Source organism: Octodon degus, unplaced genomic scaffold (genome assembly GCF_000260255.1).
Source record: "Octodon degus isolate 3935 unplaced genomic scaffold, OctDeg1.0 scaffold00050, whole genome shotgun sequence".
Classification (NCBI taxonomy): domain Eukaryota; kingdom Metazoa; phylum Chordata; class Mammalia; order Rodentia; family Octodontidae; genus Octodon; species Octodon degus.
This window is the reverse complement of record NW_004524626.1, coordinates 3,780,038-3,794,673: the sequence shown is the minus strand read 5'-3', so window position 1 is coordinate 3,794,673 and position 14,636 is coordinate 3,780,038. Positions and strand designations below refer to the sequence as shown.

At 38.1% G+C, this 14,636-nt stretch overlaps 1 pseudogene; it reads left to right on the top strand.

Moving 5' to 3' along the window:
• Positions 1-7,802: 7,802 nt before the first annotated feature.
• On the top strand, positions 7,803-14,054 carry LOC101593314 (annotated as a pseudogene).
• Positions 14,055-14,636: the final 582 nt, after the last annotated feature.

The following is a 14,636-nucleotide window of genomic DNA, read 5'->3' as shown; positions in this document are numbered from 1 at the left end:
GCATATGTAGTTATTTATTACTGATTATTCATCAATTATCTATTTTTCATGAACTTTTGAAAGTGCACATTTCTAGTTATTAAAGACAAGGATTAAGGAGCACAAATTTATTTTGGATAAATCTAAGTTTAGATGTGCTATGTCATAAAGTACATGTCCAGCTTTTAAAAGCAATATCATAATGGTCTTGAAAGTTTTTGTACCAAGCAGCAACTTAGGGAGTTCCCATGGCTTTACATCTATAAGGATAAATAGTAAATATCAACAAATTTTTGGTTTCGTGTTTTGTTTTTGTCATTTATGTAGACATATCTTCAGTTTTATAGGGATGAAACAAAGAAAGATGATAAACCCAAGTTTATTACTAGCCTCAAGAGTTTTGTGTACTTTTCTCAGGCTTTTACCAATAATAACTTTAAAAAACAAAAACAAAGGATCTCCTTTGGGAGTTGCAAGGCAATTATTTCTGGAGTAGATCAGAAATAACTAGCTGCAAAGGAAGGCTTAAAATTAAGAGAAACAGAGCTCTTAAACAAATGAAACATGAACCCTGATATTAAAACATATTACTTATGTTGCATATATTTCCTTTGATACTTAAACCCACTTTCACCCTCCCTCAATTGAGAGAGGAAGGGTATCAGTAGGACTCATTGCCTTCTGCTTTGGTTGGACTTAGCAGTTGAGAACAAGGAAATCTTTTCATGGAAAACTTGAGCTGGCCGTATATCTCAGACCCTCTATTTCAAGTCCAGTAGGCTCTTATTCACTCATCATTTCAAGATTATAGATGGTAAAAATATTGCAATCACACTATTAGGGCACTACCATATCCTTCCTGCAAGCCTGATTCCAGAGATACCCTTAAAATCATTCCTTTATGAAAGTTTTCAAGAACAAAAGACAGTAGTAAGATAAAACAAAAGATATGCAACTTATGTTAAAAATTTTGTTTCTCTATGGTTTTCAGAGTTTTAGCTCAGGAAGAGATAGTAGGATTTAATCATTGGTACATAGGCAATTGTGTATAAAAAGGAACTGGTGATATTGACCCAGCTCTTATTGATTTCCACATCTTTATTGGAATTAAAAAGGATATCTCCAAGAAAGTTTTCCTGCACACTTATGGAAAGTTCCTAGGCAAAGAAAAACTGCATAATCTTGAGGAAAGGCTGTATGTAATGAAAACAAGTATTAATTACAATCCTTACTGGCAAGTGTATAAAAAGAAATCATGCTCTTAGTAATAATAATATTCAATTATTATAATAATAGCTCACCTTTAGCAAGTGTGCTACAAATTTCAAAGTACTTAAATTTACATTAGTTCACTTTCAAGGCAACCATCATGCTTTCCCTAACCTCATTTCCAGTTGGCCTATAAATCAATTTATTTGTGTCACTTAGCCTTTGGGATTAATAATCAACCAGCTGTCTTGAACTTACCTAAATAAGCAACATGTTCTTGATATAATTAGTCCAGATATTATGAGTTAATCTGGTATTTAACATGAAAAATTCACATCCTCCTAGGGAATGTCAGACCTTTCACAGTGTAATCTTCTCAAGTTCAGCCTCATACTCTTCCTCATTAAGCATTTTATAATATGCATTCATCTGAAATATACTTTTAATCAAGCAAATGCTCTGCATGTGGTCTGTACTCACAGATTTATGGTTTTTGAAGACAGAGTATGAATTGCTCTGATACTGTTAAATCCACTTGTTAGAATAGTTCTCTCACAAGTACTTTATATACAGTGAGCCTGAAGGGATAGTCTGCTGAACTTGCTTTCTGGTGACTGAAGCCACCTCTCCCAGTGTGTAACTAGTGGAATAAACTCCTCTCTATGAGTCCAAGGTCATCCTGGCTGGGCCTGAGTTCTGATCACTAACCTGTATCCTAAGCTTCAATTTTGTTTCCAAACTCAAGAATAGGAGCTAAGTATGGCAGGGTAGCCCTGGAATCCCAGTACGCTGAGCCAGGAGCAAGTTTTAAGGCCAGCATTCTAGCCAAAGAATGGTTAATGTGATGACATGGCTCTCACGCTTTCACGCTTCCTGCTTTATGTATAGTCACGAGGTGGACACAGAGATCCTCTGCCCATCTGTTTTCCTGGGAAATCAGTGCCCTGACTGGGAATGGAAGTCAAGGTCACCCACATCCTGTGAATTCAAGTTCTCCTTTGAACTGTGCTAGTGAGCAAGATATTTTGAGTTTATTATGTCAAAATGCATTAGTGCCTTTATACTTAGGATCAAGGTGGAAGCAGATTCTCTCTACAACATAGAAAATGGATCGGCATCATGTAGGCATCTCCATGAAAGCAGCGTCTCAAAATGCTGTTGTCTAAATGAACCTACGCCTGGTCTTCCATGGACAGCAGCTGGAAAACAGTGTACTGCAATTTATAGCACCTAAAGATCACTTAAGATAACTTTCCACAATAGGTTGGCAAGCATATTAGCCTATTTTGTTTTTGTTTTTAAAGTATTTCATAGTCTTTAAAAATCTGGAAAGTTTATCTAAAAGACATTTAGATTACTTGATAGTGTTGATAAATTTACCTCTTGGCTTACTTTGTATTAGCTAAATTTCTATAAATATTAAATACATGCATATATATACATATAATAAATGCATGCATATACATGCATATACATAAATACATGTGTATACATACATAAGCATATACACACAATTTATTATACATGCATATAATAAATACATGCATGTACATACATAAGCATATACGCACAATTTTTCATGATGATATTTCCCTTTAGCATAAATTTATCATATGGAAAAAATGTACATAAGGGAAAGAAGTGTAGGTAATTATTTTCAGATTTTCTTATCGGTCCCTACACTGTTTTAAAATAATCTAAAACCTTGCACTTAAAATACATTAATTTCAAATGTAACTATTTACTTCTAGACAGTTCAGATCAAATCATTAATGTTTTTGTTACTTTCTCTTACTTGATAATGGAATGACATACTATTGTGGGGTTTTTTTTTCAATTATAATAACAACACAGGAGGGTGAGAATTCTATTGTGGAGAGTTTCATAAACCACCTGAAGTTAATAAGCTAATATATCTTTTCCCAGGTCTACTCTGAAGATTTGTGACACGTAGGATACATAGGTCTGAGAATCTCAAAGTGAGTCACAGCAGCTCTTAGCATCTGTGACAAGGCCAAGACCCAGCGCACAGCTCTGCAACACAGTCTCTGCTCCCTATTGCCTCTGCTGTCTGCCCTTTTTTTCCCCGAGGCAGCCCCGTAAGAAGCTTCCGGTCTAAACCACATGTGTTTATAGTTCCTTGATCTCTGTGGTTTAAAAAAAAAAGCAAGTGGAGTGCACTGAAAGCCAGCCAGGATTTTAGAAATTCTTGTCTTCTGATTCATCATCTTTCTTATATTAATTCTTCCTGTCTTTATCTTAAGAAATCCTATTTGCGTCACACTATAAGTGCAATTCCAGACAGCAATGTCCTTCACAGTGAAACAAAAAAGGAAGAAAATATGGGACTCAGACGTTTATGTGAGTTGTCCTTTGACCCGTGCAACTTTTGAGTGGTGACTCTGATCGCACTTGCTACCACTCAATGTTTTGGGGAAGAACTTTAGTTCTCACTGCAATATTGTTTGCAGACTGACTCTTTTCACAGTATATCTTAGGGAATTGTCAAAATCTATGTCGAATATTGTTTGAAATTGACAGAATTTTATCTTGAGTCAGATCATTATTTGATACATGGAAAAGTGTTTGATAATAGCTGCATTGTGATAGAATACACATACCATAGGATTCAGTCATTCACCTCTTACAGTTTAAGAGCTTAAAGATTTACAAAATTATAGTACCTGTACTTCAATCAGTTTTTGAAATCTGATGACAGAGAAAAGAACCCTTTACCCTTGAGCTATCTCTTACAGTTGCCTCAAAACATTGCCACCCTCATGCACTAGTCAACTAGTGAACTACTTTCAATGTCTTAGCTTTGCCTAGGCTGGACATTCTGTATAACTGGAATGCTATCATGGTCTTATTTCATGGCATGATATACTCTCTATCCTAAAGTATCGCTTCCTTCACTTATATTGCCAAATAAGGTTTCACTGTGTGTACACTTCACATTGTGTTTATCCCTTCTTCACTTGATAGACATTGGGATGTCATGAATACTGACTGCTATAAGCATTAGTACACACAATGTGTGTTAGTGTCCATAGTATACGTTTTATGTGAGACTAGGTTTTACATCTCCTGAATATACTTAAAGGTAGAATTTTTAGGTCAAATGGAAACTCTTGTTTAGTTTTTCAGGAAACTACCAACATATTTTTTCAAAGTAGACATGCCATTGCACATTACTCAGAGATTTTGAAGAGAATTTGACCCTGTGATTGGTTGCTATCTCTGTGTTTGAAACTGATACACAGTCTAATGTATTTTAAGTGTGATTGTTTGTTCACTTCAATTATGCAAATATTACATGAAATGAGAAGAGAATGAGGGAAAGCTCTAAGGAGCCAAAAAATAAAACCAAATGATCTACACAAAAAACTCTTATCTTTCCTTAAAAAAATTCCTCTAAGTTCTCACCCAAAGTCAGTTCACTCCTTCTTTTGCCAGTTATAAGTCTCTTTTCCTGCTTTTCTGGACCTCTGAAGATGAAAAGAAGAAAATTAGAGAACTGGCAAGAGTTTCTGAAAACCAGGTTACTAATGGCAGCAAGAAAAGGTGGCATAGGAACTCATGAGAAAATAAACTGAACACAAAACCATAAAAGGTGATCTAAGGTCTCCACTTCACCTGTTAAGATTGTGGACCCCTGCCCCAGAGCTGCCATCTCATGCAGCTGTTTATTTAACGGCCATCTATTTATTTCATATCATGCCATAGAAAAAAAGCTAATGGAGGAATTATAGAGAACCTCTCTAGGTTCATAGATTTGTGAGCTTGAGCACAGAATGGTAATGTTGGATCTCTCATTCATCACATATGAAGTGCTGGATCCGAAATAGATATCATACAAAAATCTTTTCAGATTTCTAAAAATCTCTTCACGTCTTCCTCCAAGGAAGGCTTTATGCAGTCACGCCATACTTTAACACCTGCCTCAATAAAAGAAAATATAGTTTGAGAAGTTGGAAAATCCTTTGAACTCACACCTTCTTCATTTAGGAAAAGAACATTGAAGAAGCATTAAACACTTCCTGACTTTCAAGCTTTGTTAAAGACTTGAAAGAAACCTATTTCTTTCCTTTGAGAGCATCTAAACCACGTAAGATACCTATCACTACAAGGGACAGAGGTCTACCCAGAAGTAATAATGTTAATATGAGAGCTCACTTGTTGGTAATTTACTACGTACCAGGAATTTTACTAAGCTGCCTACACATTTCATAATTTAGTAATTCTAATTCTATAAGGCAAACACCTATCATTTTTATCAGGCACAGAGAAGTTAAATAACTTACTGAAGGTCAAAAAGTGAGTCTGTTTCTGATTTCAGAGGAAACAAATTAGAAAAGGAGCAATCACTAGTTCTTTCCTTTAGAAAGCCTTCTGGCAGAATGATACTGGAGTCTCAGATAAGGAGGTACTCTACTATTGTGTATGAGTTCTATGGTAGGTAACAGAAAATACTTCATGATAATTCTGCCAAATCTGGACCCAGAAAATAAGTATCTCCCACTCTGGGTGTTGACTCGCTCCTTAGTTATCTTGGTTCTGGGTCCAACTGTCATTTAAGAACATCTGATCACTAAAACCTAACTTACATCAAGAATCATAGCTTCACAGACATCTGGGATTTTTTTTTTCCAGCCTCTGCTTATTACATAATTGAAAAGCTACTCCAGTATATGCGCTATGACCAAGAATTCCTGGGCATGCTCCACTATATTTCATTCTAATGCTTTAAAAGTTTTGTGGCTTCCTTTTCCCTCTGGAAGGACCTTCCCACATTTCACAATGCAATTCTTAATGAACATTTGCCCCGTCCATCAGTCAGTGTTTACTAGAGAAACAGATAGAACACAAGATATACAACTACATAAGAATTCGTGGGACTGGCGACTCACAGAGCTGGATGAGGAAGGGGCCTGTCTGCACACTAGCGACCAAAGGATCTGGTTGAAGGTCTGGAGCTCACTGCATTGTCCTATGTGATTTTGTACCAGGAGGCTTATGGTCTGTGAAGGAAGGCTGAAGAGTCTGCTTTGGAAGCCAGGAGATGACAGCCAAGGTGAAGGCAAAGCTTGGAAGTCCTCTAAAGAAGCGAAAGCAAATCTATCCTTTGTCATTTCCTCTTGGTACCATCCAGGTAACAAGCTGCCCTAGGCTGAGTCTTCCACCCTAGGAATTGTTGAGCCAATGTTTTTGAGAATTCTTGAGCCAATTTTTTTTGAGCCAATTTAGTTGTGATTTTCTAACTGAAGTTGACACAATGAATCAACCATATACTCCATTACAACTCCAATGCATTGTTTTGTTTCTTCTTACATATAAATGAGCCAGCAAAAAAAAAATTTAAATAAAATTATACAGTTGACAATCAATCCTCTAAATTTAACTATAAATTTATGATGTTTTTCTTTGAAAGAATAAATATGTGCTGGTATTTGATTTTTATTTTTACAAGCTCTTATTTTGGTCACAGAGTTCTATTTGTATTTGAATCCAAAAGTAGCCTGAATTTTGTTATGCTCCAGATTTGGGGAGAGACAACTGAAAGCAAGTAGAAGGTTTTTCAGGCTTTCATTCTACCGGCTTGATGGTTCCAGGGTGCAGACAACACACTTTTCTAGTTCCCCCTTAAAACTCTGCTGTGCAAGGCTGTGTGTTCTGCAGGTTCCTAACTCCCTCACCTGTGTCTCCCCTTGGACAGCATTATCATCACCAGGCGCCTTCACTGCTCAGCCCATATTCTCGTCCCATTGCACATTCCCTTGCTTGGCCACCCCCCCAAGCACAGACCTCTGAAGTAGAAAAGGTGTCCTAGCGTATGGAGAGCAGCTGCACTACCTAGAGAAGCTGGGCCTGTGGAAACACTGGCTTGACTTCCACAGTACATTCGAACAAAGACAAAGACTCCTCCCCTCACATTAAATCTTGGTGAACTAGCACAGTTTATCTTGGACTTCTAAATTTTTAGTAGGGCATTCTCAGAAACTGTAAGGAGTGAAGCATGTACAGAAACTGTGATAGAAAGCATTCATACATAGTTTCTAGCATTTGGACAGTGTCACATCATGATAAGGCAGAGAACTGAGGTGGTGACAGACAAACACTCACCAGTCATGTCCTTTTCACTCCTTTTCCCCTAATTTTTCCCTATGTTTTGGAATTTGCTTCATTTAAAGATAATATTATGAGGGCCAGCTAAATAGCTCAGCAGATTAAAGTGCCTGCAAGCAGGTGCAGGAGCAGGGGCCCGGGTTCAATCGTCCAGCCTGCAGTGCCGGCCCCGCCTCTGGGGCACACTGAGACAGCAAATGAGACTAGGCATAATCCCAGCTCTCGGGAGGCTGGAAACAGGTGGATCACTACATGTCCAATCTAGTAGTGAGACCCTGAACCCCTTGTAGACCCTTTCCCTAAAATACAAAAGGAAAAAGAAAAAAGAAAAAGACAAGAGAAAAATATCAGATATCACTGTGACAGGTCCCTCACAATGATCTCTGGTATTTGGTAGGAAAATCATAGCAGTAAGTGCACTATTTTATCAGAGCCTGTTTCATTTTTTCTAGTGTGAGAGGGCAATTTTTGGTACTAGTGCTCACAACCAGAGTCATTCTATATTTCTGACTTTCTTATACATAAAATAAATGCACAGTTGAAAGTTCTCAGGCACTATTTTCATTAACCTTAGAAAAGCCTATCCCTATAATAAATCTCAAGCTCTGAATGGTACTAAAAGTATTTGATGTTCTCAGGAAGAAATCAAGACAACATTTTAAATAGTCGCATAACTGAATGCTTTGTTTGGTATTTATAAGTCTGGTATATTCCTCTTATGAATGAAATTAAGTTGGATAAATACAATTATACACATGTGCATATAAGAGTGTTCTTATTTTGTACCAGGAACTGAACTCATGACCTCGTGCTTGCCAGGCAGGCATAGTGGCACTGAGCTATATCCCTGGCCCTAAGAGCTTTTATTAATTTAGCTATTTTCACCTACTAACATGAAAGACTTAGAATCCTGTTGAAAAGAAGGAAGTTGACTATTCTCTTTGTGATTCATGCCACAGTTTATGTAACAAGAAAGTTATTTCTGCTTACAGAATGCATGCACTTTTTTCTTACTGTGTAACAGAGAAGTTACACTAAATGCTTAGATTTTGATTCTAAGTGTATGTAATTCAACATGAAAGAACAATTTTTTTTAACTCAGGTACAGTAGTTGAAGTGAGGAAGTCACCTGAGATAGAGGTATAACCATAATATTTTTCAGGACTGTTTGCCTTAGTGTTGCATATTTTCAGTCTTCTGTAAAGCTACATCTACATTAGCCACTTTTCCATTGCTGGGACAAAATAGCCAACACCCTTCAGGGACGAAAGGTTTATCTTGGCAGACCATTGCAAAGGGTTTAGTCCACAGCTGACTGACTTGACTGCAGAAGTAGCACAGTGGCAGCGTATGGAGGAGAACAACGGTTTACTTTGAGGTATCAGGAATCAGGGTGAAAATGGAGAGGTCAGGGACAAGAATGCTGCTCCAAGTCATGCAGCATTTTTCTGTCAGGTCCCAGCTCTGACTACCACATTCAGCTATGAATTCATTCTTAGATTTAGTCACTGATGAAGCTGTACCCCTATAGCCCAAATACCTTTTAGAACCCCACCCTTGAATACATGAGACTTTGAGGGGAACATTTTAGACCTAAACCATAACAAATATTATTCTCAACACAAAGTTTAGAGTACACACAAAAATAATTTTAGGATTACATGTGAGAAATATAAAATTATTACTAAATTTAAATTTCCTCTGTGGTGTTGTTGTTGTTATATTTTTCTAAAATATATTTTGGCTTCTCTCCACATGACTAATATTAAATTTTTGAGAAACAAAGCACCACACTGGGACACCACCTTTCTAGTCCTAATTTCCTTGCACAGGATTTTAGTTTTTTTACTAGCTAGTTTTCAGAGGAGTCGGTGAACTTTATGCCTCAAAATCCTTAGTAAATTTGCTTTCATTATCCTAAAAACATATTCTAAGCTATGCCATTTTTATTTTTAATCTTTATTTGTTTATTTATTTGATATAGGATCTCACTGTGCAGCTCGGACTCCTAGTGATCCTCCTGTTTTAGCCTCCCCAGTGCTGGTATTACAGCTATGTATCACCATGCCTGGCTTCGGCGGACAACATGGTATGCCTGGCTTTGGTGGATAGCATGGTATGCCTGGGGCTCAGGGACCTGCACAGCATGCAGTACCAGGGATCAAACCCAGATGCTTGCATTTGCCATGCAAGCGCTTAGACCACTGAGCTATCTCCCCAGCCCCACAAGTGGTGCCATTTTAATAAATTCAAATAAAATGTTCATGACATTCATTTAATTATACTAGATATCTCCTATTTGTAATTATTCTACAGTGTTACCTTTCATTACGATGATTCAATGGTTTTTTTCTGTCATAATTTTTAACAGCAAACACACATTGTATGCACAATGATCACTGTATGGATACTGAAAACATGCTAGGTAATATAAAGCTATTCTGTTAATATGAGCTAGCATATGGTCTGTGTAAGAGAATGTCCCATGTGCAGCTGAGAAGAATGTGTAGTCTGATGGTGTTGAATGGAACACTCTACAAATGTCTAGCAAGTACCTTTGTTCACAAGCTTGGTTCAGTCATTATTTCTTTGCTGATTTTTTTTTTTTTTTTTGGTCTAGTTAATCTATATGTTTGTGTCAATAGGATGTTAAGTTGTCCAATTACAACTTTGTTATTGCTTATTTAATTTTTAATGTCTATTAATATTTGTCTTATATAGTTGGATGCTCCCATACTTGGTGCATATACAGCATTATGAACGTCATAAAGGAAATACTGTGCCAATTTCTCAGACTTTCTTGCTGTAAAGGACAAGAAGCTTTCTTCCCTAAGAAATGGGTGTGCTTGTCAGCCTTGAAATTGAAATTATTGTATAGTTTTTCTTCAGATGACTTAGTTTATTTTGACTTTACTAGTTAAATATTTTTCTAAGAACTATTTTAATTCACCAAGCTATAGAGTGACTCAGAGCTGTGGATGTGGACACCTGCAGTTTAAGTATTTCCTGTAGCACATTGTTTGTTCTGCAGTTCAGCAGGCTGTTTCACACATATTCCTCTATCTTTCTGGCTTATTTGAACCCCTAAGATATTCTAGACTGTTATTTATCCATTGAATATCTTTTACTGAGTGTCTACTATCTGACACACATTTTCTGAGGCACTAAATAGTAAATAAAAAGGATGAAAACCCTGGCTTTCATGAGGCTGATTCTATAGGGATAAAACAAATTTTTTTTAAATTTAGTACAGGGTCTACAGGGCCTCACTACATATATTGGACTCATAGTGATCCTACTGTTTTCAGCCTCCCAAACACTGGGATTACAGGAACGCACCACCTCACCCAGTCTCAGTCACCTTCTCAGGGCATCCTGGGGGCGGGGCCAGCACCGCACACTGGGGATCAAACTCTGGTCCCTATATCTGCCTAAGCAGGCGCTTTAGTCCGCTGAGCTATCTGGGGAGCCCTTAGAAATTTTTAAGATAAGTAAATATATTGTATTTTAGAATGTGACAAGTACTACAAAAGAAAAGATGAAGAATATGAAATATTAGTGAAGGCAGCTATTATATACTACTATGTCCTTCCTGATTTGGTGTCTCGCAAACCTAAGTTCTCATAGTGTGGTATTTGGAGGTATGGCCATGGGCAGGAGATTAGATAGAAACATGCATGTAGAGCACTTGTGGTGCTATTAGCGCCTTTATAAGAAGAGAAGGCAACATGAGGCCTTTCTTCCTCGCTGCAGGAACACAGTGAGAAGGCAGCCAGCTGGAAGATGAGATGTGACCTCACCAGACCCAGACTCTGCCATCACCTTGATCTTGGACTTCAATTCATTGGAATTGTGAGAAATTAATTCCTGTTGTTTCTGCCACCCTGTCTACCACACTTGGTTATGGCAAAAAGAACTGACTGGCATAATACAAGGTTTGAAGTTTTAGATAGGCTGGAAGGAACTAACCATACAGATACCGGAGGCAAAGCATTCCACACACAGAGAAATTTCTGAGGGAAAAATGAGGATGAAATGGAGAAAATAATGGAAAATTCAGTGAAATAGGTCAATTACTTATTGGTCTATGACACACATTTAGTCACAACTGCTCCACTCTGTTCCATTGGTTTGTCTGTTTTTCAATCTAATATTAGGTTGTCTTGCTTAAATCATCAAACCAGATAGTTTTAGTATCCAAATATATTCTTATTTCTCAAAGATGTTTTGACCATTCTAGTTCTTTTGAATTTCCATAAAAATGTTAGGATCACTTTGTTGATTATTTCAAAAATGCCTTCTGGGATTTTGATTGGCATTTGACTTAGTTTGTAGATAACTTAGAGAAAATGACAACAATATTAAGTGTAACCCAGCACAAAATGCTTCATTTATCTTCTAGGATTGCTTCACAAAATTCAATATATAGCTTTTACATATTTAAGTCTATTTGAAGCATTTAATGTTTTGGGAGCAATTAAAACAAAGTGTTGCAGAAGAAATTGACAGTTTCCTAGATACATATGAATTATCAAGGCTGAAACAAGAACATATAAAAATTTGTAATAACCAAATATCAGTCAAGGAAATTGAAAATGTAATTAAAAACATAAAAACAAAGAATTTCCAGGTCATGATGGATGTGTGGCTGAATTCTATAAGACATTTAGAGAAGATTTAATATCAATATTTCTAAAAGTCTTTAATGAAATTGGAAGGGAGGCAATACTTCCTGTTTCTTCACAGTATTACCCTGACACGAAAATCGGAGACTGACAGAAAAAAAAGAACTACAGGCCAAGTTTCCTCATGAACATAAATGCAAAAATTCTCAATAAAGCACTAGCAAACAGAGTACAGCAAATAATCAAAAATATTACACATTATGACCATGTTGAATTCATGCCAGGAATACAGGAGTGGTTTAACATATACAAATCAATAAATGCAATATATCATATCAACAAAACCAAAGATAATAACTTAAATACATGCAAAAAAGCATATGACAAAGTCCAATTTTTAATATCATTCATGATATTAAAAAATAAAGACTATCGAAATAGATGGTCTTGAGCTGGCCAGATAGCTCAGCAGACTAAAGTGTCTGCTTTAGCAGAACTCAGCTTCTGGGGTTCGGGGTTTGATCTCCAGCATGCCATGCTGGCTCCAACCCCAGGGCACCCTGAGACAGTGATTGAGACTGGGCGTGGGGGCATAGGCCTGTAATCCCAGTGCTTGGAAGGCTGAAAACAAGAAAATCACTAGGAGTCCGATCTACATAGTGAGACCCTGTACATCCTATAGACAATGTCCTAAACTCGTATAAATAAATAAATAAATAAATGATGGTCTTTTCTCAATCTGATAAAAACCATCTATGAAAAACCAATAGCCAACATCACACTAAATGGACCAAAACTAAAAGGTTTTATTCTAAAATCAGGAAAAAGGCCTGGATGTCCAATACCACAATTTCTATTCGATGTAGTTCTGGAAACACTAGTCAGAGCAATGAGGCGAGAGAGAAATAAAAGGAATAAGGATAGTAAAGGAAGAAGTGAAATTATCATTATTCATAGATGGCATAATAATCTACATGGAAGACCCCAAAATTCAGTACAAAGTCAGCACTCAGGAGCGGCTGAGCGAAGGCCGAGCGCTGCACCAGGCGCTAGCCTTCCGGGCAGGGACAAGGGCCACGGCCAGCTGCGCCAGTCGCTGTCTTCTCCTCACCCTCAGGCAGCGCTGATAGTGGCCCCGGGACCCCAGGAAGCAGACATGCTGGAGAAGATGGAGTTCGAGGAGGAAGCAGAAGACTCAGAAGGCGGCGTTTACATGCGATTCCTGAGGTCACACAAGTGCTATGACATCGTTCCAACTAGTTCAAAGCTTGTTGTCTTGGATACTACATTACAAGTGAAAAAAAACCCTTTGTTGCCTTGGTAGCCCACGGTGTCTGAGCAGCGTCGCTCTGGATAGTAAAAAGCAGAGTTTTGTAGGGATGCTAACAATCACCAATTTCATAACTATACTGCATAGATACTATAAATCACCTATGATATGGATTTTTGAATTAGAGAAACATAAGACTGAAACGTGGAGGGAGCTTTATTTGCAATAAACGTTTAATCCTTTAGTGAGTATCTCTCCACATGCAAGACTCTTCGATGCTGCATACTCGTTGATCAAAAACAAAATCCACAGATTGCCAGTCACTGACCCTCTCAGTGGAAAGGCACTATATATCCTTACCCACATAAGAATCCCCAAGTTCCTCCAGGCATTTATGTCCGACATGCCAAAGCCCACCTTCACGAAGCAGAGTCTGCAGGAACTGGGGAGAGGAACCTGCTGCAAAATCACCTTCATCCGCCGGACACGCCCATCAACAAAGCCCTGAACATACTTGTGGAGAGACAGCTATTGGTGCTGCCCGTACTGGACGAGTCAGGAAAAATTGTAGCTATTTATTCCAAATTTGATGTATTTAATCTGGCTGCTGAGAAAACCTACAATAACCTAGACATCACGTAGAGAGGATAGTGAGAGCCGAGGTCCATCGGCTGGTGGTGGTAAGCGAGGTCGGCAGTTTCACGGGCATCATTTCTCTGCCCGACGTCCTGCAAGCCCTGATCCTCGCGCCAGCAGGTGATGCCCCGAAGGAGCCAGAAGAAGCAAGCAGAACGACCACCGTGAGCGCGGCCGCCCTCGCGGGAGAACATGCAGTGCAGCTGTGACAGAAGAGAGGAAAATGGCTAAGAATGTGTATCAGGGGTTAGCGATGGGTATTTTTTTTTTCCAGTGATGTAACCATTAAAAAAAATGATTTTCTGTACTCGAAGATGCAGCCTTGCATTGAGAAACTTTTCAGACCTCAGTCTGAAGGATCCAAATGCTGTACGTCATAAAGTGTCCTGAAATCCTCTTTATCTTTCATTTCAAAGAATGCACTGTTTGAGGGCAGGTGAGTGAGCAGTGCCTTACGTCGGAACCCAGCAATGTGTGACTGCTGCTACAGCTGGCCCCACACAGGAAGCGACGGACGCCGATGGACGCCTGGGAGTCTTTGACCAGTCACCTAACCAGGCCTTTGCATCAGACCTGCAAAAGTCGCAAGCTGAATATAATTACTTTCCAAAAAGTGACACTTTTTTTTTCTTCCGTTTGATGTGTTTTGTTCTGAGCTACCACGTGAACGAGGCTGCTTGACAACAGTTCTATTTATTTTTATTTCCATGCAGGGTTTTCTTTTTTTTTTTTTTTCTTTTAACCTACCTTTTGATGGGGAAACTTCACTGCACCTGTTACTAAGCTCTTGG